Consider the following 26,963-nt stretch of genomic DNA (forward strand, 5'->3'; position numbering starts at 1 on the left):
TCTGGTGTTTAGAGTGTGCTCACCCTGCTATGATGCGGGGTCTGAACGGGCTGCACTCAAAGCATTGAATGTTGCATACTTGATTGCATGTACTTTGAGGGGGAAAAAAACTACCATCGATTGTTATCAATTGTTCTGCAAACTAGGTCTACTTATTGCTCTCTATAACACAATTGCATTTCATGAAGTGCATTCTAACTTTCTCAAAATGGGGACACATGTCTGGTGGAGATGTTGAAGGTGATGCCCCAGAGGTACTTTGTATTGCCTGTGGTGGAGGTTCATTTTGGCGCTGTGTTCTACATTCTTTGTGAACATAGTTCACAGGATGCTGGGATTAAAGGTGTTTGCGCATACTAGCAGTGCCACAAGGAGTATTGTTTGTCTGTGCCTTAAATAAATGAAGGCTAAATTCCCTACTGTCTGTAGTGTAGATAGAATGCTGAATTCAAGTTGTGAATACTACTGTCCGCAGTGTACAGCGAAGCCACTAGCCATCACAGTTATAGAAGAATGCTTTTTTTCACTTATTTAAACAAAATGTAAATACACACAGTATCATTGTCTCTGCATTAAGTAAATCAAGGCTGAATCCCCTACTGTCTATAGTGTACTTGTATAGCTGTATTCAAGTTGTAAACCCTGCTATCCGCAGTGTAGATCTTAGGGTGGAGTGCATCATCTGTAATCATGATTGAAGTGGAAAATAGAACATGTATAGAATACATTATTAAAATATGTATGTTTCAGGGACATTTAAAAGGGACAGTATGTCTCACCGTGACATAAAACTGTTCACTTTTCTTTGCGATGATTTATGGTGCACTGAGTTAGTACTATCTTTGGCGCTGAGCTTGTACGTATCTTGCGATAATGTGTTGTGCTTGGAAGCTGCACTGGGAGCAATGTTTTTTGCCTGGTGAATTCTGTCTTAAGAGGGCTAGGGGAGAAGACTAGTGGTGCAGTGAGTTAATGGTACCGAAAGAACTCAGCGTGTGCGCACTCTGCGATGGTTCGTGGTTTGGGGGGTCGAAGTGGTCTAATGTCTCTTGTCTACTGGAATGCGTCATGTACAATCGCTATTCTACCTGAATCGTGAGCTGTCACAATGTAGATCGAAGGCAGGAGTCATCACTGACATCAAGAAATTATTTTTGTCGTATCCTTTAACAAAATCTGAGGACATAAAGTACAATTATCTCTACCTTAAATAAATCAAGGCTAAATTTCATGCTGTCCATAGTATACATTCAAATCAGAATTGAAGTTGTGATCCCTGCTGTCAAAATGTGTAGATAGAAGGCAGTACTGAGCACAGATATGGAAAAATGATTTTTGTTTCTTATTTTAACAAAAGCTGAACACATACAGTACAATTGTCTCTGCATTAAATACATCAAGGGTGAATTCCCTACTGTCTGTAGTGTAGATGCAAAGTTGTGAACCCTGCTGTCCGCAGCGCAGTGTAGATCGAAGGCACTACTCGACACAAACATCGATGAATGCTTTTTTGTCACAGTTAACAAAATCTGAAGACACAGTACAATTGTCTCTGCCTTAAATAAATCGAGAATGAATATTATATTGTCAGTAGAGCTGATGCGCCACTGGCACCAAGTTGTGAACCCTGATGGTCGCAGTGTAGATCGAAGACAGTAGTTGACACAGACATCAAGGAATGCTTTTTTTGTCACATACTTTAACGAAATCTGAGGACACAGTACAATTGTCTCTGCCTTAAATACATCGAGAATGAATTCAATGTTGTCTGTAGTGCTGATGCGCTCCTGGTATCAAGTGGTGAACTCTGTTGATCGCAGTGTACATTTGAAAGCAGTACTCAGTACAGACATTGAGGAATGTTTTTTGTTGCATCATTTAACAAAATTGTCTCTGCCTCACATAAATCAAGGCTAACTTCAATGCTGTCCGTAGTGTAGATGCAAAGCTGAATTCAAATTGTGAACCCTGCTGGTCACAGTGTAGATCGAAGGCAGTAGTTGATACAGACATCAAGGAATGCTTTTTTTGTCACATACTTTAACAAAATCTGGGGATACAGTACAATTGTCTCTGCCTTAAATAAATCGAGAATTAATGCAATGTTGTCTGCAGTGCTGAACCCCTTCTGGTATCAAGTGGTGAACTCTGTTGATCGCAGTGTACATTTAAAAGCAGTACTCAGTACTGACATTGAGAAATGTTTTTTGTTGCATCATTTAACAAAAGTGTCTCTGCCTTACATAAATCAAGGCTAACTTCAATGCTGTCCATAGTGTTGATGCAAAGTTTAGTTCAAGTTGTGAACCCTGCTGCCTGCAGTGTAGATTGAAGGCTGTAGTTGACACAGACACCGAGGAATGCTTTTTGTCACATACTTTATTAAAATCTGAGAACATAGTATAATTGTCTGTACATTAAATAAAGCAAGACTAAATTCAATGTTGTCTGTAGTGCTTATCCAAAACTGGTATCAAGTTGTAAACTCTACTGACCGCACTGTAGATTGAAGGCAGTAGTGACCACAGATATCGATGAAGAATTGTTGTCACTTATTATAACAAAGTCTGAGGACATAGAGTACAATTGTCTCTGCCTTACATAAATCAAGGCTAACTTCAATGCTGTCCGTAGTGTAGATCCAAAGCTGAATTTAAGTTGTGAACCCTGCTATCCGCAGTGGAGATCAAAGGCAGTAGTCGATACAGACATAAGTCTGCGGTACTGTGGAACTGAGTTCGCAATTGGCCTGTATCGAGGAGGCATGTGCTCATGGCGGCAGCCACATGGCAGGGTGAGGACCTTCGCTGTGGTGGAGTCTCTTCTCTTTTCAGAAGTGAACAACGCCCAAAGCGTAGCATAATTATTTATAGTCTTACGCTGATGTTGCATACGTTGGACCAGCCCAATCCATTTCTGCTTAAAAGGGTGGGGGAACACAGCTACATGACCGAAATATTCACCAGTGTCTGAGATAATATGGTTGCGTCCACTATGCAGTACACTACACATATCAATGGTATATTGACACACGGAAACATTTTTGGTTTGTATAGTGAATTGTGTATAGCATTTCACAGGTAGTCTTGGCGTTGTGTACATTATTGTTGATGTGCGAGTTCTTTCCCTTATACATACTTGGTTGCCACATCTCTGAACATTGAGCTGGTGTGCTGTTGAGGGGATATATTATTTTGTGCAGGTCCATTGTCCTGTTTTGCGCTGCCTCTGAGGTAGTAGAGGGGGAGCGGTCAGGAGGGGTTGTTGCAGTGGTGGTGGCCCTGGGTATTGTGATTTCGTCAGGTGTCGGAAGTGTTTAATTAGTACCTCTATTACATATTGCACTTTAAATATGGGTGTGAGTTGGATGTAATTCACGCAGTACATAGTCGATGTCCTTACACTAGTTAAATGTTGATGTTGATTTGTTAGTGGTAAGTGGAACTATTGCCTGTTTTTTTAAGTAGCATTGCAGATTTGGTTTCTTGTTGAAGATATGGGGAAGTGGTCAACATTAAAATTAGGAATTGTCCTTTGAAATTCACAGAAAATCCATAGGTTTCAGGCAAGTTATAGTTAGGAATTATCACTTAAAAAACCTTAGAAATTCACGGAAAAAAACGTAGGTTTCAGGGGTGTTATAGTTAGCTGGACATTTCACTCATATAAAACCATTGAAATTCCTCCGTTATAGTTAGTTGTACTAACTGTAACTCTCACGCCCGCAATCCACTAGTGATAATGTCACATATTACATCATTCATGACATGGTCAGTGACATCACTGATGACATCACTACAGACATCTCAAATGACGTCACTGATGACATCATCCATGTGACAATCAGATACACCTCATCATACAATAGTATAACCTTTCATCACTCACTGTAAAACACAGAGTACCATATTTGAATCCATTGACACAGCAATACAAGTCTCTAAAAACCTACTTAGTGATTCCTAGAGCTACACACACATCTAATCACTTACCTATAGATTCACTCATACATGCTGTCAATGATCAATAGAACACTATCAAATATACTTATACACCTATATCGAATGTATACACCAGCACACATCCTATTCACTTATGCAGTCATCCTACTCACTTATGCAAACAATGGAATATACTTACATTTAGTCAGCTACACACTTGTAAAAACACCACTTCATTTATTCATATAGATAGTAACTCATACTTAGTGTGTTATAAAATCACTATTACAAGTATACAGTTATCTATATAGTCACTCATGCCATCAATGAGTTTTACTTATACTTATATACAACAACTATCATATACACTGCTTTTCATTGTTTCTACTTTGTTGGACATGTACCATTGAGAAATATATTTGCACATCACCACACCCATAAAGATATTCACTCACCCAAACACTTAATATAACATGTAGTCTTAACATCATATACCTACTGAATTAACTATTCACATGTCTTTGGGCAGTCACAGATCCCCCACCGATTCACACACACATTCACTCTCCAATACCGTCAGTTAACTAATCAATAACTAATATAGTCTTTCACGTAGCTAGTAACCAACTGGTGCAGTAGTTTACCGAACAACTGACCAAGTAATATAGACATTCATACAGTTTAGTCACTATCTAATATATTTAGTGAGACACTATAAAATAGTCAAGTAAACAGTCAATCACACTGCTACTAGATCCTCCATCCAGATATTTATATATCCACTGATTCTTCAATGCAGATTGGTGTATATATAATACATATTTAAATAACAAACCAAACCACATTCACTGGATGATGTCATCAGTGATGTCATCAGTGAAGTCATTTGAGATGTCGGCAGTGATGTCAGCAGTGATGTCACTGACCATGTCATGAATGATGTAATATGTGACATCATCACCAGTGGATTGCGGGCGCGAGAGTTACAGTTAGTACAACTAACTATAACAGAGGAATTTCAATGGTTTTGTATGAGTGAAATGTCCAGCTAACTATAACACACCTGAAACCAATGTTTTTTTTAGTAATATATATATATATATATATATATATATATATATATATATATATATATATATATATATATATATATATATATATTCACTGAAAAAACCATAGGTTTCACACCAGTTATAGTTATTCCCACGTTATAGTTAGTTGGACTCACTATAACTCGCGCGCCCGCAATCCACTGCTGATGATGCCACATATTACATCATTCATGACATGGTCAGTGACATCACTGATGACATCACTGATGACATCTCAAATGACATCACTGATGACATCACTGATGACATCTCAAATGACATAACTGATGACATCACTGATGACATCATCCATGTGAAAATACGATGCACCGCCTAACACTCTAATCTAACCTTTGATACACCCAGTGTTAAATACAAACTACCATTCCTGAAATTATTGACACACCAATACCAGTAACTACATACGCACTCACTGATTTCTAGGTCTACACACACATTCACTCATTCACCCATACAATCACTCATACATACAGTCACTCATCAATAGAACACTATCATATGCACTGATACACCTATACAGACACTCACACGCTGACACTCATCCACAGAGTTACTCACACACCTAGTCAGTTATGCAAAGAATCAATCACACTCCCATTTCCTCAACTACACAGTTATACACACTAAACCTTACTTATTCAAACATATACTAACACATACTTACTCTCTTTCACAATCACTGATACAAGTACACATTGATCCATACAGTCACTTACGCAATCACAGGCTCTCATGTATAGTCATTTATATATGCCAATTCTCACATGCAATGTGTTTTACATATGTACTTACTTGGACACGGAGCACTGAGATAGCAATTCACTCACCAGCACACCCATGCACACAGTCAACCACCCATACAGCTCTTTCCACATGCACTCTTGAACCCATATACCAAGTGAATCAACTGCTCACACATATATGCACAGAGTCATACACCTCCCAGCCACCCACACGCACACTCACCCTCACATACAAATACTTGGGCAACCCATATAGCCACTTTCAGTTCCAGCGCGGGGACACGCTTTTAGCGTAACCAAGCGCTTTACAAAACTCCCTTATTATTATTATTATTATATAGCTACTGATCAACACATGCAGCAGCTTACACAACAACAGACCAGTGATAGAAGTGGGCGGGGACGGAAGGGCACGGCGTGCCCCTACTTCTAAAACATTGTTCAGTCCGTTTCCCTACTTCTTGCTTTCAAAAAAGCGTCCCGGGACGGCAAGAATAGTCCAACTTTAAAATGATAACTTTTTTCTTTCCGCTTCCAGGGGCTGCTCGCACTTCTCTGTTGTACTTCAGAGGCTGCAGCAGCCCCCGCCCCCCCTGAGCTTGCACAGACCGAGGGCATGCCATTATCATTCCGATTGAGGCAGATTAGCCCCTTTAGAATGACAATGCGCCCGCCCACTGCCTTTCACATATCAAGTGCCCCTGAGATCGGAGTTGGTGATTAGAGAGGAGCTTTCCCCAAGCAGAGTACTTGGGGAACTTGACACCTTTGTCAATGTTGTACACGGAGTGAAGTGAACTGGGCAGGAGCAGTGACCACAGTGACCGGACAGAAGAGGCGACAGGAAAGGAGAGGTACTAGGGCAGGAGAGGTGACGGGGCAGGGGAGGTGACGGGGCAGGGGAGGTGACGGGGCAGGGGAGGTGACGGGGCAGGGGAGGTGACGGGGCAGGGGAGGTGACTGGCAGGATAGGTGACTGGCAGGAGAGGTGACGGGGCAGAAGAGGTGACGGGGCAGGAGAGGTGACGGGGCAGGGGAGGTGACGGTGCAGGGGAGGTGACGGGGCAGGGGAGGTGACGGGGCAGGGGAGGTGACGGGCTCGAGAGGTGACTGGGCAGGGGAGGTGACGGGGCAGGAGAGGTGACGGGGCAGGGGAGGTGACGGGGCAGGGGAGGTGACGGGCACGAGAGGTGACGGGGCAGGAGAGGTGACGGGGCGGGGGAGGTGACGGGGCAGGGGAGGTGACGGGGCAGGGGAGGTGACGGGGCAGGGGAGGTGACGGGGCATGAGCTAGAGCAGTAACGGGTCGTGAGCGGTGAAAGGACAGGAGCGGTGAAAGGACAGAAGCAGTGAACAGGGCAGGAGCAGTGAACGGGGCAGGAGCAGTGAACGGGGCAGGAGCAGTGAACGGAGCAGGAGCAGTGAACGGGGCAGGAGCAGTGAAAGGGGCAGGAGCAGTGAACGGGGCAGGAGCAGTGAACGGGGCAGGAGCAGTGAACGAGGCAGGAGCAGTGAACGAGGCAGGAGCAGTGAACGAGGCAGGAGCAGTGAACGAGGCAGGAGCGGTGACGGGGCAGGAGAGGTGACGGGGCAGGAGAGGTGACGGGGCAGGAGAGGTGACGGGGCAGGGGAGGTGACTGGGCAGGAGAGGTGACAGGGCATGAGCTAGAGCAGTAACGGGGCGTGAGCGGTGAAAGGACAGGAACGGTGAAAGGACAGAAGCGGTGAACGGGGCAGGAGCGGTGAACAGGGCAGGAGCGGTGAACAGGGCAGGAGCGGTGAACAGGACAGGAGCGGTGAACAGGACAGGAGCAGTGAACAGGACAGGAGCAGTGAACAGGACAGGAGCAGTGAACAGGACAGGAGCAGTGAACAGGACAGCAGCAGTGACAGGGCAGGAGAGATGACTGGGCAGGAGAGGTGACGGGGCAGGAGAGGTGACGGGGCAGGAGAGGTGACGGGGCAGGAGAGGTGATGGGGCAGGAGAGGTGATGGGGCAGGAGAAGTGACGGGGCAGGAAAAGTGATCGGGCATGAGCTAGAGCAGTAACCGGGCGTGAGCGGTGAAAAGACAGGAGCGGTGAAAGGACAGGAGCGGTGAAAGGACAGGAGCGGTGAAAGGACAGAAGCGGTGAAAGGACAGAAGCGGTGAAAGGACAGAAGCGGTGAACGGGGCAGGAGCAGGGAACATGACAGGAGTCGTGAACAGGGCAGGAGTCGTGAACAGGGCAGGAGCGGTGAACAGGGCAGGAGCGGTGAACAGGGCAGGAGCGGTGAACAGGGCAGGAGCAGTGAACACGGCAGGAGCAGTGAACAGGGCAGGAGAAGGGAACAGGGCAGGAGAAGGGAACAGGCCAGTAGAAGTGACGGGCCAGGAGAAGTGACGGGCCAGGAGAAGTGACGGGCCAGGAGAAGGGAGGGGCCAGGAGAAGGGAGGGGGCAGGGGAATTGATGAAGCAGGAGTGTTGATCGAGCATGAGCAGGAGTACTGACTGGACTGGAGCAGTGAAAGGGCAGGAGCAGGCGTTTCCCAGGGCGACTGGAAGGGTAGGGGGCCAGTTTAGTTTGGGGGGGACCGGTTTTGTACAAGTGCAGGAGTTTTAAAAACACTGCAAAGTTCTTTGTATATTCAGCAGGTTTCGGTCAACAATACAAGTGCCAAGATAACTTTGATGATCAATGTACCTGCTGGAGAGAGATGGGAGCATGTTTTGTCTAGTGGCTGTTTTACTCATCTAAGGTAGTGCAGAGTGGTAATATGCCTGCTGCAAAGAACATGTACCAAGCATATCAAAGAGCAATATGTTATGTGCATAGTTCAGTGGGTACTGCTTTGTGTTCACTTCCCGAATGAAAGGACACTTGAATACATATGGCCTGGCAGTTCGGGCTGGACTGTTCACATTGGGCGCAGGATCAAGACTGATTTGCATATGGCTCGGTCCAAACTGGAATGGCATGGTGAGCAAAAAACGATGGATTTAAGCCCAGATCTCTGAACTGGGGGTGAATGTATAACATTGTTCTGCCTTCTGTCCATCAATTGTTCTTTTTGCATTTGTCACCCCGAGTGGGACAGGTATGCTCAGACAATAGTCCCGTGCTCTCCATGCCACTGGAATCAAGCTATCCTGGTTGATGAGGGCTGAAAGCCCAAAACCGGTCCTAGGATGCTTGATTCCGGTCCAGGGAGGACCTGGCCTGGCAGTTCAGGCTGGACTGTTCTCATTGGGTGCAGGATCAAGACTGATTTGCATATGGCTGGGTCCAAACTGGAATGGCATGGTGAGCAAAGAAACAATGGATTTAGGCCCAGATCTCTGTACTGGGGTGAATGTATGATATTGTTCTGGATTCTGTCCACCAGTTGTTCTTTTTGCTATAATATGATTGAGCAGCTAGCTGGCTGACATGAATATGAAGGAACCTTTGTGGGTTTCCGTGAGTCTAGATTCTCCTGAAGAGTCCCTTTCTCTTCTGAGCCTTGCTTTACACATGTGTACAGGAGGAGCCCTGTATTCATGACCTCAATGTTTGAGACAAAAAATAATAATGGATTTCTGAACAATGAGAGTAAAAGCATTAAGGTAACATGTTGTTCCTGCTTATATTTCACATGCTTTACATAAACCTGTATTCCCTATGCATGTTTGCTCTTTCCTGAATTAAACCTCAAATAAACATATCCATTCTTTTAATTAAATAATGTTATAAGCTGTAACTGGTCAGTGAAATGCTAAACGTACTAAAAATTGGTATGTTTTGCTATTTCTAGCCACACCCCTGACTCCGCCCACTGATTCAATCTTCGGTTATTCCCGCCCCCTGATTCTCCACCCACAGTTCCCCTACTTTTGTTTTCCCACTTCGACCACTGCAACAGACATACTGATGCACACATTCAGACAGTTTAGCCACTAACCAATGCATTCAGTAAGACACATTTAATCACTCGCTCATACAGTCAGTCACGCACCTACTAAATCCTTCACCCAGACACTCATACATCCACTCATTCTTCAATATATAAAACATATTTTTACTTTTCAGAAACACACATTCACTGGATGATGTCATCAGTGATGTCATCAGTGATGTCATTTGAGATGTCATCAGTGATGTCATCAGTGATGTCATTTGAGATGTCATCAGTGATGTCATCAGTGATGTCACTGACCATGTCATGAATGATGTAATATGTGACATCATCAGCAGTGGATTGTGGGCGCGCGAGTTATAGTGAGTCCAACTAATTATAACGTGGGAATTTCAATGTTTTTGTATGAGTAAAATGTTCAGCTAACTATAACTGGTGTGAAACCTATGGTTTTTTCAGTGAATTTCAAAGGTTTTTTAAATGCTAATTCCTAACTATAACGAGTGTGAAACCTATGTTTTTTTCAGTGAATTTCAAAGGTTTTTTAAATGCTAATTCCTAACTATAACGTTTGTGAAACCTATGTTTTTTTCAGTGAATATATATATACATACATATATAAACATATATAATCTGCATATCTATATAAATACAAATATAAATGCATGCATACATATGCATATATGCATACATATGCATGTTATTTACATGAAAGTTTGAAAAACACTATTAAAAGCAACGCTAAAAAGCCACCTCATTACAAACAGAATGGCTTTAACTTAAACGAGGGCGAGATCTATTGCATTTTCAATGCTTGTTTACTTTGGATCCATTAAGAAGGCATTCAGATGTGTCACACATTTGCCATAAATTCGGAATGTTAGCACTCTAGTTGCTCCTTATATCACTGTAGTAAAGCGACTGCTCACCAGGGAAGTCTGCTGCTGGTATTATAAGTGCATGTTTCAGTCTGCATGTCAGAATTTTTTTAATGAAATAGAAGAGGATTTGAGAAGTCACTCAAAATTTGCCCTAATTTTTCTTTCTGAAGCACTAATCATACTTTCTATGGCAAAATGAACCCCCTCATTTTGTTCCTTTTTAAATTAAATGTTTTCAGACTTACCACTTCATTCCAATCAAGATGGCTTCTGTTGTGCCTTACTTTTGTCATAAGTAAGACTGTTAGCGCTCTAGTTGTTCTTTAGAACACTCCGGGACATTCTGTCATTGGGCTATACTTCGGCTACATCTGGGTGATATGTGGGCTACATTTGGGCTCTTTTGTCTCTGGTGGCCATCTTGGGAGACTGCATGTCAGAATTTTTTAATGAAATAGAATAGGATTTGAGAAGTCACTCAAAATGTGCCCTAATTTTTCTTTCTGCAGCACTAATCATACTTTCTATGGCAAAATATATCCTCATATTGTTCCTTTTTAAATTAAATGTTTTAAGAGTTACCACTTCATTCCAATCAAGATGGCTTCTGTTGTGCCATACTTTTGTCATAAGTAAGACTGTTAGCGCTCTAGTTGTTCTTTAGAACACTCTGGGACATTCTGTCATTGGGCTATACTTGGGCTACATCTGGGTGATATTTGGGCTACATTTGGGCTCTTTTGCCTCTGGTGGCCATCTTGGGAGACTGCATGTCAGAATTTTTTAATGAAATAGAATAGGATTTGAGAAGTCACTCAAAATGTGCCCTAATTTTTCTTTCTGCAGCACTAATCATACTTTCTATGGCAAAATGAACCCCCTCATTTTGTTCCTTTTTAAATTAAATGTTTTCAGACTTACCACTTCATTCCAATCAAGATGGCTTCTGTTGTGCCATACTTTTGTCATAAGTAAGACTGTTAGCGGTGTTCTTTAGAACACTCTGGAACATTCTGTCATTGGGCTATACTTGGGCTACATCTGGGTGATATTTGGGCTACATTTGGGCTCTTTTGTCTCTGGTGGCTATCTTGGGAGACTGCATGTCAAAATTGTTTAATGAAATAGAAGAGGATTTGAGAAGTCACTCAAAATGTGCCCTAATTTTTCTTTCTGAAGCACTAATCATACTTTCTATGGCAAAATGAACCCCCTCATTTTGTTCCTTTTTAAATTAAATGTTTTCAGACTTACCACTTCATTCCAATCAAGATGGCTTCTGGTGTGCCATACTTTTGTCATAAGTAAGACTGTTAGCGCTCTAGTTGTTCTTTAGAACACTCTGGGAAGCTGCAGTAGAACACAAAGGAATCAACTGACAGTCTCTGTCCTTGTTGGATGTACATGTTTTACTGACAATGTCAGACTTCATTCTCACATGACTGAGAAAGATAATGTGAATTTACAGAAAATATGCTTTCAGTTTAACTTATAGATCCCCTTCCAAACCACTGTGGGAAAAGCATGAGATAATAGTTTTCTTTCAAGCATGATTCATGATATCCCAGCAGAAGGCTTTTTCACATGGTAAAATCACCTTAGAACACACCACAATTCCTAAAATGAGTATGGTACCATCAACAAATGATTTATAATGTAACTAAAGTCCTAAAACCTTCTATTAACTGCAATGCTTTTTAATGAGGTGCTATCATGTATATTGGTCCCAAGATGGCTGCCAACACTTCTTGGATGAAGAATTTGAATTTTGAAAACATTTTTTTTTTGCCTTGGGTGTCCTTGTGGGACCCCCTAAGCAGGCCTAGGGGGTCAGGTTGCTTCTACCCTGCCGCCTTTTTGAGTTCTACACGTTTGTTTTTCTGCTTTCCTGTGCCTCAGTCTACTGAGGCACAAGATGGCTGCCAACACTTTCTGGTTTGGAGTGTTGACAGACATTGGCAGCCAATCAGAATGCAGCTCATACTCGGAAAGGTAAGCTTACAGTAAGCTTACACGTAAGCTGCTATAGATATATATATTTTTTCTCTTTTGATTTTCTCAGGAACTACTGGAAGGATTTTCACCAAATATAGCAAAGGCACATCTGCGTACCAGTCCCTACAATTTTGCAAAGTTTGGCGTAATTCCGTTCAGCGGTTCGGGCTGTAGCCGTGTCAGAACGTCCTATGGAAATTAACATGGGGAAAACATGTTTTGGGACCCCCCTTTTTTCTCAGCCCCCACTTCACGAATCCCCCCGAAACTTCAAGGGAAGGAGCAGAGCGGAGCTGGACAATATTTTGGAAAATTACACACAAATTCCTCAACCGGCGCCAGAGTTATTCCCAATAGAATGTTGTGGATTTCCTATGGTAGCCAATCCTAACTATAACTACCTACTGGCGACCGCCAGTAGGTAATATGTATGTGTATATATATATATATATATATACTGTACAACCAAGAATCCAAGTTTCTGGGTTCATAGACCTAGCTCATGTTGTGGTAACTGACCTGTGTGGTCAGTGATACCTGCCAAGAAAGAAAAATTTCTTTCTAGTGTCCCCTCACTCACCGGGGTTGCCCCACGGTGACATGCTTCATCATTGGGGCGCTCCCAGTTCTCTACGAAAAGGGGCGTGCTACGACTCACAAACTGCGCAGGAGCACTTTTATGTGAGAGACTATGTGTAGTGCAAAAGTGGTGGAGTGGGTGAATTTAAAAATACCGTGCTTAGTGGGCCTCAATATATTTTTATTTTGCTCCTAGTCAGGTATATTAAAAATGGGGTGATATCACTAATAACCAACCTATAATGGGGATTGGTTCAGGGAAAGGTCGACATGTTTCATGCTACCCCTAGCATTTCTTTAGGACCATGTAGGGACCAGCCCTACATTTGCCACTCCTATGTCTCTAATTAGACTGTGATACTAAAAACATTTAAGGTATGAAGCATGCGTTCGTAATAGAATACATACGTTTTTACGTTTTTTCCAAAAACTGTAAATAAAAAGCACATCATTAGTAGCATTTTATGTCTCCCTTATGAGGAGGATCACATTGTGTCTTCTCATGACGCACGCCTCATGTGCTATGGTGGAGGTTTGCACCTTAGTGGCACGTGCAGGCTCTCGTGTTGCGTAATACACTATAGTATTTACAATAAGAAGTGGTTGTGAATTCACACATAAAAACAAGACAGGACTTAATGTGACCAGGACGATAGACACATAAAACACATAATTAGAGCAAAGACAATGTCAGCCAAAATAACTGTTTCACGATATTTACTTGATGCTGTGCTCAATGGCACCTCATGGTCTCTCTAGGGGTTCGTTTTCACCAACTGGACTCAATGCTGGATATCCATTATGGGGTTAATGAGGCAGAAAAGTAGAGAGATCGGTACGTTTTTACAGCCTCAATCGTTATCTAGATATTCCGTTGTCAAAGTGTCGGGTCAATTCTACTGAGGGTTTTACTTACTTCCTTCTTCGTGAAAACGTGAGGAAATACCTAGAATCAGCTCCCCTCTGGACCGCATCTTACTGAAACACCCGCGCTCGCTCTGTTAAATATCAAAGGAGCTTCCGGGTTTCTTCACCGGGCCGCTAGACCGCGAAGGGATGGCGGCCATCTTAAGAGGATGTAAAAGATTGGTATAATAAACGTTGTTGAAAGGAGGGGAAAGTAGGTTCGCGACTGCTGTGTTGCAGTTGCGAAAACGTTTGTAATTACTTAAAAACGATACATATATACCAAGGGCCAGAATTTAATATAAAATTACAAGAAGAGGTTCTCCAAGGCATATTTAATAATTATTAGAGGTTTGTCAATGAGGTTATAGATGGTGTAACCGAAAAAACATACTTGACGATTTCATCTGAAATCACGATATATTTTTGGAAGAGTTACTAAAAACTACTCGTGGTGGAACCACGTGAATGCCTTTCATCACCAATTTATTTTATTATATTAAAAATACAAGCAGGTGAGGTATTGTGTTAAATTCAGGTATCATATCACAATTGTACCCACTAGGTACAGGATTTAAGGTAAAGGCACTTGTTGATGTATAGCCTATCGGATGGCCACCACGTTAATTTAATAAGTGGAAAGGGGGTCATACAGGCATACTTACAGTGGTGTATACCTGCTAGCAATGCTGTTGTTGTTATTATTGAGTGGCTGTGAAGTGAGAGTTACTAAGAGCTTCCGTTTGCGAAGGCACCCCACGTATGTCATCATTTAGTCCGCAGGTGTCTGTACGTAATTTGAACACCCATCTTTGCTCACGTTCGTGGAGTATTCTTTCATGATTTTCCCTGGTTTTTACAATCTCCAGAACCACCCATGTCATATCATTGGGTGTGTGATTTTTCTCCATGAAATGATTAGTCATGCGTGTAGTGGCCCGTTTGCAGTGGATATTGCTCCTGTGCTCAACAATTCGTGTGCTAATTTTTCTGATGGTCATTCCAATGTAGTGTAGATTACATACACATGTTATCAAATACACTACACCACTAGTGTTGCAATTAGACATTTGTCTCAAGTGCCAAGTGGTATTTTCATTGAAAGTGATGATTTTTGTAGTAGATGTTAGATGGCACACACTACAATTGTTGCAAGGATAGTGTCCCACTGGTAGTGGTTGAAGTCTGTTGGTGGATGTTGTCGGTTTCGGACGGGTGTGGACTAAATGGTCTCTCAGATTTTTTCCACGGCGGTGACTAAACATTGGTGTTGGTATAGTCAAGTTACCACTATGGACAATTGGCCAATGTTTGTTCACAATCCTAGTGATGTGATCTGATACTTTGTTGAATGTTGTAATGCAAATTGGCTTTCTAACGTCAGCCACGTTTCTTTCTTTGGGTTCCAAATGTGCGCCTCTGTGGTTGTTGCCGGCCCTCTTCTTCGCATTGTTGATGAGCTTGGTTGGGTAATGCCTTTCTTTTAGTTTAAGGCTCAGATCGTCAGCTTGCTTGAGATAGTCATTCTTCTCCGAGCAGTTCCTCCTGAGCCTTAGGAATTGTCCAAAGGGCAGGTTCTGTTTCAGATGTCTCGGGTGAAAGCTTTCATAGGTCAATAAACAGTTTCTCGCTGTGGGCTTAAAGTGCGTGGTTGTTGTTAATTTGCCATCGCATGCCAAAATGTTAAGGTCCAAGAAGACCAGGGTGGGCCTACTCATGGTTTTGGTGAACTTTAAAAACCTATCTTGTTGGTTCAACCACTCAAAAAACCGTGTTGCCTCATTTTCATTTCCATTCCATATGACCAGAACGTCATCGATATAACGTTTCCATACGCTGATATGGTGTCTGTAAGGGTTGTTATCATTCAGGATCTTAGTTTTCTCTAGATGGTGTACATACAGACCCGCTATGCTCGGCGCGAATGTGCTTCCCATACTTGTCCCATGTTGTTGACGGTACAGGGTCTCCTCAAACCTAAAAAAAAATTTGGTGAGGGCCAGACGGCAGCACTCTAATACCACATGTCTGGGGGTTTTAAAATTCCATTCGGAATCAAAAAGGACCTCCTCCAATATTTCCAGTGTGTCTTTGTGTGGCAGACTCGTATATAGGCTCTCTACATCAAGAGTGATAAGAATGCTCGATGAAGGGTCAAAACTAAGTTCTTTAAGTAGACATAGGACATCCTTAGTATCTCGTAGATAGGTATCAGTTTTTTGTACCAAAGGTCTCAGGTAAGCATCAGCATATTTTGAAAGAGGTTCAAGGATGGAACCTATACCAGAGACTATGGGTCTGCCTGGTGGTTTTACCATTTGCTTATGAATTTTAGGAATTGTGTAAAAATATGGAATCACCGTTTTTTTATTTTCCAAAAATTCAGTCTCTTTTTTGCTCATCCAATCATTGGCCAATGACTCCTCGATGAGATAGGCAAAGGATATTCTCAAACGTTCGGTTGGATCCTCCTTTATGATGATATAATTTCTAGTGTCAGATAGGAGTCGTAGACATTCTTGCCTGTAGTCTGAAGTGTCCTGTAGAACTATTGCTCCTCCCTTGTCTGCAGGTTTTATAGTTAGAGAGCCATTCTTGGATAGTTCCTGTATTGCTTGGAGTTCCAGGTTACTGGTATTCTGGAACACTTTCGTTGCACGAGGGTCAAGGTCTTTCACTTCCTTCATAATGGCCTTTTCAAACGCCAGAATTTTTACTGGTAAACTGCCGGGTGGTGGCACAAAAGTTGATTTAGGCCAGTGTCAGATTCAGTACGGTCGTTATTGTCTTTATCCTGAAAGAAAACTTGCAACTTCAATTTTCTCAGGAATTCTTTAAGTTCACAGCAGAGTTTGAATTTATCTGTGTAGGGGGTGGGCACAAAACCAAGTCCTTTGTTAATACCTGTACTTGGGTGGAAGTTAGTTCTATACTTGATAGGTTAACTACCAAATCTACAGGCCACTCGTCGTCGCCTCTGGTGGTCCCTTGCTGCGCCTGTGGCGTGTCTCTGTGACTACCGGTTGAGCCCATTGTATTTGCTGCCCTGTTTTGTTTTTTGCCCGCTGGTTTGGCTTGCCCCCTCCTAAAAAAGGAAGGTTGGAATTGCCTTGATTACTTCCCCAACTCTGGTAGGGTTGTTGTGGGTACATGGGTGGACCATACTAAAAGGGGGTTTGAGGTGGAGGGCCAAATGGGGGACCAAACGGATGTGGACCTTGATAAGGTGGCCATTGAGGAATTTGGTTTCCACGATAACCTCTTGCGTTGCCTCTTCCTCTTCTGGGTCTTCTATTCATTGGTTGATTATAGGAGTAAGAGGAAGGACCTGAGCTGTCTGAACCTGAGTCAGAGCCATCAGTGTCTGTATTGTACCCTGTATTCCTACTGCTTACTCTATAATCAACTCTTATGTAGGGGTAGATTTTGTCGTGTGAGAATGCCGTTTGATCTTTTGCAAGTTTTGTATACTTAGTATCCTTCAGACTAATCTCAAAATCAGTCATGTTTTTATTCAATTCGTCCTGAGACATTCTGTCATTGGGCTATACTTGGGCTACATCTGGGTGATATCTGGGCTACATTTGGGCTCTTTTGTCTCTGGTGGCCATCTTGGGAGACTGCATGTCAGAATTTTTTAATGAAATAGAAAAGGATTTGAGAAGTCACTCAAAATGTGCCCTAATTTTTCTTTCTGCAGCACTAATCATACTTTCTATGGCAAAATATATCCTCATATTGTTCCTTTTTAAATTAAATGTTTTAAGAGTTACCACTTCATTCCAATCAAGATGGCTTCTGGTGTGCCATACTTTTGTCATAAGTAAGACTGTTAGCACTCTAGTTGTTCTTTAGAACACTCTGGGACATTCTGTAATTGGGCTATACTTGGGCTACATCTGGGTGCTATTTGGGCTACATTTGGGCTCTTTTGTCTCTGGTGGCTATCTTGGGAGACTGCATTCCAGAATTGTTTAATGAAATAGAAGAGGATTTGAGAAGTCACTCAAAATGTGCCCTAATTTTTCTTTCTGAAGCACTAATCATACTTTCTATGGCAAAATGAACCCCCTCATTTTGTTCCTTTTTAAATTAAATTTTTTCAGACTTACCACTTCATTTCAATCAAGATGGCTTCTGGTGTGCCATACTTTTGTCATAAGTAAGACTGTTAGCTCTCTAGTTGTTCTTTAGAACACTCTGGGAAGCTGCAGTAGAACACAAAGGAATCAACTGACAGTCTCTGTCCTTGTTGGATGTACATGTTTTACTGAGAATGTCAGACTTCATTCTCACATGACTGAGAAAGATAATGTGAATTTACAGAAAATATGCTTTCAGTTTAGCTTATAGATCCCCTTCCAAACCTTTGTGGGAAAAGCATGAGATAATAGTTTTCTTTCAAGCATGATTCATGATATCCCAGCAGAAGGCTTTTTCACATGGTAAAATCACCTTAGAACACACCACAATTCCTAAAATAAGTATGGTACCATCAACAAATGATTTATAATGTAACTAAAGTCCTAAAACCTTCTATTAACTGCAATGCTTTTCAATGAGGTGCTATCATGTATATTGGTCCCAAGATGGCTGCCAACACTTCTTGGATGAAGAATTTGAATTTTGAAAACTATTTTTTTTTTCGCTTGGGGGTCCTTGTGGGACCCCCTGAGCAGGCCTAGGGGGTCAGGTTGCTTCTACCCTGCCCCCTTTTTGAGTTCTACACATTTGTTTTTCTGCTTTCCTGTGCCTCAGTCTACTGAGGCACAAGATGGCGGCCAACACTTTCTGGTTTGGAGTGTTGACAGACATTGGCAGCCAATCAGAATGCAGCTCATGCTCGGGAAGGTAAGCTTACAGTAAGCTTACACGTAAGCTGCTATAGATATATATATTTTTTCTCTTTTGATTTTCTCAGGAACTACTGGAGAGATTTTCACCAAATATAGCAAAGGCACATCTGCGTACCAGTCCCTACAATCTTGCAAAGTTTGGCATAATTCCGTTCAGCGGTTCAGGCTGTAGCTGTGTCAGAACGTCCTATGGAAATGAACATGTGGAAAACACGTTTTGGACCCCCCTTTTTTCTCAGCCCCCACTTTACGAATCCCCCCGAAACTTTCAGGGAAGGAGCAGAGCGGAGCTGGCCAAAATTTTGGAAAATTACACACAAATTCCTCAACCGGCGCCAGAGTTATTCCCAATAGAATGTTGCGGATTTCCTATGGTAGCCAATCCTAACTATAACTACCTACTGGCGACCGCCAGTATGTAATATATATATATATATATATATATATATATATATATATATATATATATATATATATATATATATATAGAATACAGTGGAATATATAACATTTTCGCAGCCTGGACACCCAAGAGGGCCACAACACCCACCTGTCACCCACCTGTCACCACCCCCAGGACCACCCGCCAAACCCCCAGGACCCTCACCACCCCCGACCAACACTGAGGCAGCGCAGATAAAGACAACGACCCTCAGAAAACAGACCAACCTTTCAGACCCAACACCAGAGATTGCCATTGCCCACTACAGGCTCAAAGTGATGACCATCCTCTGCAACCTGACCAACATTTCCTTCAGGGTGACGGTACCAACACAGCAGACAACCAACATACCACCTCAGACAAGGATGCTGGCCGCGCTGCATGTGTGGGCCACTGGTACCCTCCAACCAACAACCGCCAGAGTCAGAGGAGTATCACAGCCAGCCCGATACAAGTTTCACACAACTGTTGTGGATGACATCATCAGCCTGGTACCCAGCTATACTTCCCACACACTGCACAGGAACAGCTGGAGACCAAGCAAGGCATCTACACCATAGCTGACTTCCCGCACGTATCAGGGGGCACTTGACTGCATACATGTCCTACTTGTGCCCCCTGGCAATACAGCACACAGTAACTGCAACAGACAGCACACGTATACCATCAATGTGCAGGCAATAGTGGACCAGCCGGGAATCTCCAACAATGTTGACGCCAACCACCCAGGCAGTGTGCATGATCCCCACATCTTTCGACAGTCCATCATCAACCAGCGCTACCAGGATGGCACCTACGGCAAAGCACTGCTTATTGGCAAGTACCAAATGAACACACCACACACCTCAACTGCACAATCATGCAACTCACAACACTGGGAATGCACAGGGGACAAAATCACATAGAACATGTCAAACAACATGCCCACCCACCAGACACGACAGCACAACTTACTGTGGGATCCTGGCCAGCCATGTACATAAGCCATCAAAGACATGGCACCTCAGCCACACAATAGCAGACTGTGGGGATAGGTGGGAACCAGGCATGTGCAAAAGAAGGCAAGTGACCCATGAATGAGAATGTACACAATGCCAAGTTTGGCGTGGATGTACTAGCCAAACTGCAGCATGCAGACCATAGACATACCCATGTCTACATACACTGCTGGTGTTTGGAGTGTGGTGGACAGTGGATGTAACGATGTCACCCCGGCCAGTGGGGAAGATCCTGGAAATGTAGCTTGTTACATCCCCCCCTGTAAGCGTGAGCGGAGTGGGCTGGCCCAGCGTATGCCAGGCTAGTGTAGGCTAGTGTAGGGTTGTGAATAAAAAGCATTTAGCACTGGGCGTGGTTCTCTTCCAAAATGTTGAAAATGTGTACCAGAATGGCGCCTTCAACTCCACCATGAGGCCGATGGCGTGAGCGGGGCCGCTGGTCCCCAGACCCGTCTTGCCCGCCCCTGTGCACCCAGGCCTCACTGCTCACCTGCTGACACCGGGGTGTGTCAAAGAGGGCCCACTATGTGCCGTTTGCAAGCTCCAAGTCCGAGGACCGTGACCTTGGCAGCCTCCTCCGACCATCACCGCCTCCGCGACACAGGCCCGCAGTACTCCTATCTTGTTGATGTACTCCACCTCTGCCTCTGGCCTACACTACAGTCAAGTAGTTCACACATTTGGAAATGAGACTTGATATCCAGATGGCCGAGTTGATATGTTCATGGGACGTTTGATATCACTGTACTCCCTTCGATGTGGTGCCACCAACTCTGTGTATAGCATTCCAACCTCACGTGCCTGTGGTCCCTCACTGACTACTGCATTTGGCCCACACTGCAGTCCAGTAGGTCACACATTTGGAACTGAGTCTTAATTTCTCAATGGCAGAGTTCATATCATTGAGAGAGAGAGAAAAACTCTGTTTATTTAGACCGTGGTCTTTAAACAATGAGATTGAAAACAGAAATGCATCACATCAATATCAAAACCGTACATAATTAAAAAAATCATGAAATCATTAAAAAGAATTTTAAAACACATGCTATACATAATAAAATTGGAAGTTATTACATTTAAAACAGGCGATTTCGATATGTTGCTCATTATAGTACTATCTGATGTCTTATGGGCTTGCAATCCCTCATAATTTAGCTTTTGCTTCCAGCGCTAAGCGATTCACCTCTTTCAGGTAGTTACCGAGAGCAATTGCTATTTCCAGATTTTCTATTCCTATCAACAAGTTTGTTGCTTGTACACGTTGTCTTATGCCATGTTTTATAAATAAAGGACGTAGGAACCGTTGTCTCACTTTTAAACATGTCAAGCAGTCAAGAAGTATGTGTAACGTTTCACACTTGGCTCCCAGGCCACATTTACATATGCCATCTGGGTATAACATTTCTCCCTTAACTCTCCCCTCCATTTGCCAAGGGATGGTACCAATTTGGATTTTCAGTATCTCCCACCTAAAGGCGTAATTTGGCAAGGTTTCTAAGTATGGGTACCCCGTCTCGTTTTCCCATAAATCTTTCATATTTACCACTGATTTTTTGTTTCTTAGATATCCTATATCCTGTCTTCTGGAGTACTCCCTTCCTTGTACTCTGAGTGCACTCTTCGTGAACTCCACATCTAGAGAATTTTGGCTTACTCCCACTTTTAGGTTCCCAATTATTTCCTTTATTTTTCTTTTAGCGTCTAATGCCCATCTTAGGTTACTGTGGCGGATTTCCTCACTACACCAGTGTAAGACCTTTTCCCCTACCCCCTGGGATTGGCGTTTCCAGAATCTTATCATCGCCATTTTGGCCATAGTATTCCATCCAATCATATCTGTTTCCAGTCTAATAGCCTGTATCATTGATGACTTTGGCAGTGACAGTAATGTTTTAGGGCCTTACCTTCCTCCCGATCCCAGCCTCCCTTTCCGCTTAGAAGGAGCACTTCTGCACCATACAGTACCTGGGGTGGTATCATGGCCTCATATGCTTTTAATATCGGTTTCAGCGACATATCCCCATAGTTTTTATTGAATTTTTTCAGGCCACAGATGGAGGAAGATGCTTTTGCGTTTTGGTATTCCAGATGTATGTCCCATTTTAAAGAGGATTCAAACCAAAGACCTAGATATTTATATTCTTTTACCTTTTCTAGTTTTATTCTATCTAGGTACCAGCTAAAGTTCATGGTCCCTTTGCCGAAGCACATGATCTTTGTTTTTTCCATGTTCACTGTAAGCAATTTATCCTTACAGTAATCATGGAATGCATTTAGTTTTCTTTGTAGCCCGAGTTCTGTCAGGTCAATGATCACAAGGTCGTCTGCGTACAGCAAGCATGAGACCTTTCTACTATTCATTCTCAGGCTCGCGCTTCTTTCCACCTCTAGCGCTGCTGGCAGATCCGCTAGAAATAATGAAAAAAGGAGCGGAGCTAAGGCGCAGCCCTGTCTCAGCCCATTCCCTATTTCAATTTTCTTTGTCAGCGCCCCTTGTGTGTCTTTAATGACTTGGGCCCAGTTCCCTTTATGTAATTCTTTCAAAATTTCTAGTAAGCACACCAGGATTTCATATTTGATCAGGCACTCCCATAGTTTCACCCTGTCCACTGAATCAAGGCTGCCCGGAAGTCGACGAAACAACAAAACAGGTTCCCCTTTTGTTCTATCGACTTCCGGGCAAGGGCCCACAGGGCATAGCAGTGATCCACGGTGGAATGCCCTTCTTTAAAGCCCCCCTGTTCCACCGGGATAATTAAGTTCTCTTCCACCCAGTCCTTTAATTTGCCAAGCACTATGTTTGCAAATATTTTCTCCCTGATGTCCAGTAGATTCATTAATCTATAGTTTTTTGGGTTGCTCATCTCCCCTTTCTTATGTATTGGCCTTATTATAGCCCCATTCCAGTTATCGGGGAGTTTCCCAGTATCTAGAATGACTTCAAACATATTTGCAAAGAATTCCGCCCACCAATCTACATGGGTTTTAATTATTTGAGCCGGGAGGTTATCTGGGCCTGCCGCTCTTGTGAGGTTCAAGCCCTTTATCTTCTTTTTAACCTCTTGAGCAGTATATCTGCTACCAGACCGCTCCAGTCTGTGTACAGATCTTCTTACCGGTCTTTCCGAGGGCTATACAGATCCTGTAAATACTCCTCCCACGCTGACTCTTCTACTATGCAGTTCATTTTCCCTAATTGGCGATCTGCTGCTGCGTGGACTAATTTTCAAAAAATGCGTAAATTCTTAGTTTCGATGGCCTCGAGTAATTTTTGCCAGCATCCCTCTTTAAATTCCCTTTTTGCCCTTCTGATAAGCATGCTATATTCTTTTTTTAGGCCCTCTAGGGTCTTTACACTATCTTGGTCTCTCTTTTGATTAATGCGGCGGGTCATTCTACTAACTTCCCTTTGTGAACCAACCGGTGGGTTTCTCTATCTTCTGTTTTTTGGCATTATTTTTGTTTTTGCCTCTATTTATATTTTTTAGACCTATACTAAGGGTTTGGACCACCTCTTCTATTTTTCGTACACACCAATCGAGGTTTCGACCCTTGCTGCCTTCAGGTCTAAGTTCTGTTGTAATTTTATTAATCTGGCAACATATTCTTCCGTGAACCTAGTTGTCCGGCGTCTGAGATAGTGCACCTCTTGTTCCATAACCTTTTGGCCAGATTCAAAGTGCACTTCCGGGATCTCCATGGCTACCATGTTATGGTCACTTCCATCTCTATTCACAATTCTGAATCCCGAGATTAATCTAAAGTTCCAAGGTGTGGTAAAGGCATAGTCTATGGGGCAGAATTGAGAGCCTGGTTTAAATGTTTTTTTGGCGGGGCAGTCTAACTCGCATCTTCCATTTAAACAGAACAGGTTTTTAGTTCCCAGGAGATTTCCCAACTGCATATCTTTAGCACCAAATATACATACCGGGAAACTCGCTTGAGGTATTTCATAGGCCTCCAGTAAATATAGAAACCAATAATCTACCTTCTCGTGGTGAAGTTTGTGATTAAAGTCGCCCATGAGAATAAGCATATCCCTGCCGTATTTTTCACCAATGTAATCTATGTCCTCCTTGAAGAGAGCCATTTCCTCTTCATATTGCTCTGTGGTGTCCCATTGCATGTACACATTTATCATTAGAATTGTATCCATTTTTATACACCCTGATAGTATTATTCTACATGCCAACAACCATTTGCATTTCACATTTATTTCAGTTACTTTCTTCATGATCTTAGTCGATACCAGAGTCATAATTCCACCAGCAGCGCGCCCGAATCTACCTTTCTTTGCAGGTCGGTTTAGCTGGTAGAAGCCATAAAAAATCAGGGTCTTGCCACATAGCCAAGTCTCCTGGATACACATAATTTCTATATTTTCCCCCAGTTCTCTTATATTATTTTGTTTCAGGTCATTTCCTAGGCCATTTATATTCCAGGAGATTATCCTTATGCTATGTGGCATACCTTTTCCCTATTCGATATCATCTAGCCAGCCTTCCTCCCTGCGGTCATTAGTGTGTTTCGATGAGGGTCCTGCCTGGTCAGACTCCTTACTCCAGTTTCCCCATCCATGTGCCACCTCTGAGTTGTTTGCGACTATTTTTATGTTTCCTAGCGGCATTTCCTCTTCATCCTCCTGGTCGCATATCCTAACCTATCTCTTTCCTAGCCCTGCGTGGCATTTTAGAAAGTTGTTTCCCAGCCATCCCTTTCCTTCTACTTCTACTAAGACTTCATTCTCATTTAGTAGGCGGATACCTTTTTTTTGTAGCTCGTGAGCTGCCTTTTCAATCGTGTCTTTTACCAGGTTTGAGTATAGTGTGATTCTAGTAATCTCTTTTCCTTCTCTATTTTGTCTAAAACCCACTACCCTAATGTCGCTCGTTCCTATCGCTTTCAGCTTCTGGCATTTGGAAAAGCCTTACAGGAGTTGAGACCTATTCAGGGGCCGCCTTTTACCTAACTTATTTCCCCCTAGCCTTAGCGGGATCTGCTCAAGGTATAGCCTCATATTATCTTTTTCATCTTTCCTTGCCCTGCTGGGAACAGGGGGTTCATTCGTATCGGCCTTTTATGACTGGATATGGGTTCTGTTTACTCTCACCTCCCGTGTTACCCAAGCCTCTAGATTTCCTCCCAGTTTCTTCCCCCCTCCCTTAGGCTGGCCTATGTGTTTGTTGTCGACTGTCTTCTTCTGGGGTTTGGGAATGTTGTGTGGGCCTACACTTTTTCCCTGGAACTTTGTGTTGTTCGATTTTGGGATGCTCATCTGCAGGTAGGGACCCTTTATTTCCTTTCCTTTAATCCTATCTTCCTCTTCCGTCATCACTACTTCCTCCGAGGAGGGGCACACCTTCCTTACTGGTTTAATTCCTGCACCTCTTACTCTATTTATTGGCCCACGTCTTGTCTGCTCAGCCCTTCTTATTATCCTCATTGGCCATTTTGAAATATATATCTGGTGGCCCTCATTGGGTTGTATGTCGGTTTGAGGCGGGACCGCCCTCCGCGGGGCAGGATCAGGGTTAGGGATTTTGCCTGCCATACAGGGTGTATGCTCATTTCTCTTGGGGTTTTTTATGGTTTCTTCCTGTGCCTGATCTTGGGGCTCCGGATCGGGGATTTGTCTTATCATGTTTGGCATATGTGATTTAATTCCTCGCAGCTCCCCTTCTATACTAGCAAGATATGTTTTCTGAGTTTTTAGAATAGAGTTATTTGACAAAGTGACCTCTAAGAGGCCTTGCAAGGTTCTTTGTAGCATTAACATTAGGTCCAGCATTGATGTAGCTGTCAATGATGAAAGATCGCGGTTAGGTTCGTGGTTTAGTTCAGATGTTTTATCCAATTCGGCACAGTGTCTTGAACTGATGTTTCCAGTTCCCAATGGGCATTCATTTTATTATTATTATTATTAAAGGCTTTTGTAGCGCGCTCAATTACTGAAATAGTATCCTGTGGCGGGATGTGAAATACAAGCAGACTGTTAGGGGAGGAGAAAGATAAAGAAATCAGAATCAGGTGCCTACTACCAGAGTTTAAACAGATGGGTTTTGAGTCTTTTCTTAAAAATCTCGATTGACTGAACCGATCTAAGTGTAAGAGGAAGGGCGTTCCAGGCCCTTGCCGCCCTAACTGAGATCGATTGGCCTCCTATTCTGGCATATTTGAATTTTGGGACAGCCATTAGGCATTGATTCTCTGACCAAAGGGAACGGGATGGGATGTATAGGGCAAATCTTTTCCTCAAATAACTGGGGCCTGTCTGATGAATTGCTATGAACGCAAGTACTAGCGTTTTAAACGGAATCCTGTGCGCCACGGGTAGCCAGTGGAGACTCAGCAACAAAAGGCGCGCAGCAGAATTCTGGATCACCTGGAGCCTCTGAATTAGGTAGGCAGGAAGGCCACTATAGAGGGCATTCGCATAATCGAGTCTTGACAAAATCAAGGCTCGCGAAACAGTTTCCTTTGCTTCTCTCGGAAGGAGAGGAAAAAACCTGCGTAAAGCCCTGAGAGTACCAAAGCAAATGCCCGTTAGTTTTTTTATGTGCTCTTCAAATTTTAGGTTACTCCCAAACCAGACCCCAAGATTTTTTGCAGGGCGGCCCATGTTTTTAGGAGAGGG

This window comes from Lissotriton helveticus, chromosome 6 (genome assembly GCF_964261635.1).
Source record: "Lissotriton helveticus chromosome 6, aLisHel1.1, whole genome shotgun sequence".
Lineage (NCBI taxonomy): Eukaryota > Metazoa > Chordata > Amphibia > Caudata > Salamandridae > Lissotriton > Lissotriton helveticus.